Source organism: Colobus angolensis, unplaced genomic scaffold, assembly GCF_000951035.1.
Source record: "Colobus angolensis palliatus isolate OR3802 unplaced genomic scaffold, Cang.pa_1.0 Scaffold314, whole genome shotgun sequence".
Taxonomy (NCBI): domain Eukaryota; kingdom Metazoa; phylum Chordata; class Mammalia; order Primates; family Cercopithecidae; genus Colobus; species Colobus angolensis.
This window is the reverse complement of record NW_012116422.1, coordinates 1,645,504-1,651,090: the sequence shown is the minus strand read 5'-3', so window position 1 is coordinate 1,651,090 and position 5,587 is coordinate 1,645,504.

Here is a 5,587-nt window from a genome sequence, read left to right as displayed (position 1 = left end):
GGCCACTGCACTCCAGCCTGGGCGACAGAGCGAGACTCCGTCTCAAAAAAAAAAAAAAGAAAAAAAAGAGAATTTCAAACATCTATAAAAGGAGATAAAATAATACCATAATGAACCCTTATATATTTATCCACCACTCCAATAATTATCAACTCTCAGCCAACCTTATTTCATCCACATTCCTAGCCACTGCTCACCTCTCCCAGATTATTTTTTCCCCCAGATATCATATCACCAGAAAATATTTAAATATATGTCCCAGAAAGATACAGACTCTTATAAAAAACATAATTAATATACCATTAACATACCTAAAAATTCTCAGTGATTTCTCAATGTCATCAAATAACTGATCAGTGCTCAAATTTCCATGATATATGTAAACATTTGCTTGTGTTAATTGGAGCTAATTGCAGTTGTTCGATATATCTCTTGAGTCTGTTTTAAATTTATGGTTTCTTCATCTTATTTTTTCCCTTGCAGTTTATTTGTTGAAAGAAATTGTTTTTTTTTGTTTTGTCTTGTAAAGTTTCCCAGAGTCTGGATTTTACTGATTGCATTCCTGCTGTGACATGTGGCGTAGTCCTTTATCCCCTACAGTTCCTCTGAGTTAATGAAATATAGAGTATTGATCAGATTACATTATATTATTTTAGGGGTACCTTCATAGGTAGTATTGTGTGCTTCCAAAAGGAGGCACATCATGTCTGCTTCTCTCTTTTTTATGATGTGAGCAGCCATTGATGGTCCTTTAATAGATTCATTGTTTTATTAGGGATTATGACATGGTGATATTCTAGTTATATTATCACTCATTTATTAGTTGCAGGATTCCTATATTAGAGAGAAATTTCCCCTTATTTGCTATTTAGTTATCCCGAAGTCCCTATGGGAAAGGTAGGATAAATTCTTGATTCTTTCCCTTTATTTACCATTTTAAAAAATAATAAGTCCCTAGCATCTTCCAAAGGTAACCTGTGAGTTTTAAATTTTTTTCTCAATATTTATCTCTTCTTTTGCCAGTGGAAACATCTTTTAGTTGACTCCAAGCCTCCTACCTCAACTCTTCCTTGGTATCTGAAAGTTTAAGACGTCCCACTTCTATTTTTTATATTTTCCACTGTAGACCTGGAACAGTCATTGCTCTCATTTGTTTCTCATTGTTACTGGGTCGATCATTTTTCTAGGCCTTTTCAGTAGATTGAGCTAGAAATGCATTTCTTTAAAGATAAGATATATCATTAACTCCTACAAAACTTCTAAATCAAATTGAAAACTAAGGATTTTTACTTAACCTCATGGATCTTATTTTTCTTTTCTCCCACACTCAAACATGAGGTAAACTTTATATCTTTTAAAATGTCTGAGCAGACCGGGTGCGGTGGCTCACACCTGTAATCCCAGCACTTTGGGAGGCCGAGCTGGGCGGATCAGGTCAGGAGTTTGAGACCAGCCTGGTCAACATGGTAAAACCCCATCTCTACTAAAAACACAAAAATTAGCTGGGTGTGGTGGCAGGTGCCTATAGTCCCAGCTACTTGGGAGGCTGAGGTGGGAGAATCGCTTGAACCCAGGAGGCGGAGGTTGCAGTGAGCCAAGATTACCCCATTGCATACTCAACCTGGAAGACAGAGCGAGACCTTATCTCAAAAAAAAAAAAAAAAAAAAAGATAATAAAATAAAGTGTCCAAACATTTCATTATTCTACCTTATGAATTGACAGCTTGTGTTGAAAATAGTTTTCTTTGGGAACTTTTAAACCGTTGCTCCATTTTCTTCTAAGTAACCAATGTTACTAATGAGAAGTCTAATGCCATTCCAAGTTTTGTTTTTCTTGTATGTGGCCTCCTTTTTTTTGTTTTGTTTATTTCCATTTGAGGAAGCTTTTAGGATCTTCTATTTATCTTGCAGTTCTGAAATTTCGCCATGGCATGTTTAGGTGTGGGTTTCTTAAAAATAACTGTGAGGCCAGTCTGGATGCAGTGGTTCATACCTATAATCCTAGCACTTTGGAGGCTGAGGTGGGAAGATTGCTTGTGCCTAGGAGGCAGTGGTTGCAGTGAGCTGAGATTGCACCACTATACTCCAGCCTGGGTGACAGAGAGAGACTCTGTCTCAAAATAAATACAAATAAATAAATTAAAGAACATTAACCCGGATCTACTCTTGGTTGGGGAGTTATGAGGGGGAATATTCAATATGTGGGTGGTCAGTTCACCTCTTTCTGTTCAGTCCCCTTCTGCTGCCAGGTCTCCATGGCATCTGTGGTCTCTGCGTGCAGAGGGAGGGGTGTCTGAACAGGTGGATACAGACCCTCTGTGAGGGTTCTGAGCTCCATCCAATCTGCTTTAACCATGAATAGTCACCTTTCCACTTTCTATCTCCTAGAAACCTGTTTTAATCCTTTATCTTCAGATCTCTTCTCTTCTTTTCTGCGCTATTGCAAACAGGAATATACTTCAGAAGTTTTCCTAGCAATGTCTGTCATGGCATCTTGGAAAGACAGTAGATGATCCTGAGCTGGGAGGCCCTGGCCTATCTCTCAGCACTCATCCTCTACCCTTAGCTCTTCTCACTTCCTGGAATGGGTCTCCTTTTCTCTTACATTGGGATCTTCTCAAATTCTGTTCCTTCATCTTGAAATAGTTCTCCTTTCCCACCTCCCATTCCATACAGACTTTGTGCCTGGTTAATGCCTGCTGCAGTCTGTGCCTCTTCTTCAAGGGGTCTCCTATGAGCCTCTACTAGATCAAGTCCCCCCTTATGTGTACTTCCATCACATTCTCTACTTTCTACATCACTACGTCTCCAACTATTGCAGCTACTTGCTCAGTGCCTCTCTGCAGACTCTCAGCGCCTTGAAGGCAGAATCTCACCTGCCTTGTTCACGGCTATACTCCTGATTTGAAGGAACTCTGTGTAGTCAGCCAGAAGTCAATGTGTGGCTGACTCAGCTTCTAGGAAGCTCCTGGTGGCAATGTGGGTGATGAAAAGGAGAGATCCGGGGCCGGGCGCGGTGGCTCAAGCCTGTAATCTCAGCACTTTGGGAGGCCGAGACGGGCGGATCATGAGGTCAGGAGATCGAGACCATCCTGGCTAACCCAGTGAAACCCCGTCTCTACTAAAAAATACAAAAAACTAGCCGGGGGAGGTGGCGGGCGCCTGTTGTCCCAGCTACTTGGGAGGCTGAGGCAGGAGAATGGTGTAAACCCGGGAGGCGGAGCTTGCAGTGAGCTGAGATCCGGCCACTGCACTCCAGCCTGGGCCACAGAGCGAGACTCCGTCTCAAAAAAAAAAAAAAAAAAAAAAAGAAAAGGAGAGATCCATGTCAGGGAGACCGATGAGGAAGTATTGCTGGAGTCCACAGGAGATGAAAAAGCCCTGGATGAGGGCAGTGCGGGGAAGGGTGGGGAGAGAGGAGAGCCTGTCTCAGGAGATGTTTCCAAGAGCACAGTCAGGAGTTGGTGACCCTTCACAGATGGATGAGAGAAAGAGTATTCAGAGATGACTGCATAGCTTTTGTCTTGTGAGAAGAGGAAAACTGTTTCTGTTTGTCAAGATAGGAAAGATAAAAGGAGAAGGTACAAACTGAGTTTGGATGAGTTGAAGTTTGTAAGGTAAGAGGTATTTATGGATCACCTGAAAGGAAGCTGCCCATGAGGGTCTGGAGCTCAAGAGAGACATCTGGGCTTGAGCCAGGGGGAGTCCTGAGCTTTCAGTTGGTGGCCCATCTAGGGGAAAGGTGTAGCAAGGGCAAGAAGGGATAGGAAGAACCCTGAGGAATGCAGTCCCAAAAAGGCAGGCGAAGGAATAGCCGTTAAATGGAAGAGGAAAGAATGGGCCTCTGGAGAGGCAGGAAAGCCAAGGGAGGAAAGAATTTCAAGATCTAAGGAAGGGCTAAACTATGCTATGGCCACCCCTATGGGACACATGAGGAAGAGCTGTATGTACTGACAAAGAGGAAAGTCCATGCATGAGGTTTTCTAAATAAACCCAGCAACTTCATTCATTTACCTTATGTTTACCAAGGGCCTGCTAGTACTGGGCACTGTTCTAGGCCCTGGGGATTTATTAGTGAGCAAAACAGCAAAATCCCTGTCCTCATGGAGCTGATAATATAGTAGGGAAGACAGAAATAAGATAAATAAATGAAATACACGGTACATTAGAAGGTGACAAGTGGTGGCTGGGCACAGTGGCTCACACCTGTAATCCCAGCACGTTGGGAGGTCAAGGTGGGCAGATCACCTGAGGTCAGGAGTTCGAGACCAGCTTGGCCAATATGGCGAAACTCCGTCTCTACTATAAATACCCAAATTAGCTGGGCATGGTGGTGCATGCCTGTAATCCCAGCTACTCAGGAGGCTGAGGCAGGAGAATCACTTGAACCTGGGAGGCGGAGGCTGCAGTGAGCCAAGATCTTGCCATTGCACTCCAGAGCAAGACTCTGTTAAAAAAAAAAAAAAAAAGAAGAAGAAGAAGAAGGTGACAAGTGGTAAGGAGAAAAAAATAAAGCAAAGAAAAAGGCTATAAAATGCAGGGAGGGTTGAGCATAGGGTGGCAGGGAAGGCTTCACTGAGAAGGTGACTTTTGTTTTTGTTTTTGTTTTTGAGACAGGGTCTTGCTCTGTTGTCCAGGCTGGAGTGCGGTGGTGCAATTCTAGCTCACTGCAACCTCAGCCTCCTGGGTTCAAGCAATCCTCCCACCTCAGCCTCCCGAGTAGCTGGGACTACAGGTACGTGCCACCATGCCTGGCTAATTTTTCTGTTTTTCTTTTCTTTTTTTTTTTAGAGAGGTGAGGTCTCGCTGTGTTGCCCAGGCTGGTCTCAAACTCGTGGGCTCAAGGGATCACCCACCTTGGCCATCCAAAGTGCTAGGATTATAGATGTGAGCCACTGTGCCTGGCCTATAAAATCTTTGAAAAATTAGCTGAATGTGGTGGCGTGCACCTGTGGTCCCAGCTACTCAAGAGGCTGAGGTAGGAGGATTGCTTGAGCCTAGGAGGTCAGGAGATTGAAGCTGAGGCTGCAGTGAGCTATGATTGCCCCACTAAACTATAGGCTGGGTGACAGAGTGAGACCCTGTCTCAAAAAAACAAAAAAAAAGAAAAAAAGAAAAGAAAAAAGCCATGATGAAGAGGTCATTGGTGGCCTCAACAAAAACAGTTTCCTTGGAGTTGTGGAGACAAAAGACAACTGTCAACTGATAACTGACAAGCATCTTACATGAGTGAGTTGAAAGTAGGTAACTGTTTCGATTAGGACAGAAAAGGGAAGGAGACATAAGGAGGGCCTGTCAGGGGAGGAGGCCTCCAGACTTTTTTAGATGGAGGATACTTGATGGTATCGGCCAGATAAGAGGGTAACTGAAGGAGGAGAGAGATATTTAAGATGTGGAAAAAAGAAAAAAAAAATCACTGAGACTATTAAACGGAATGCCCAGGGACAGAGTTGGGCACTTCTTGGAGCCCAGAGGGAAAGGTTGTCCAGGCAGCGCTGCTGGCACTTGGCTGGGTGAGGGCTGGGGGAAGGGCTTCGGAGGCTGGCCAGTGCCCAGCGCCTTCAGTTACACAGTAGCCAGCTTGCCC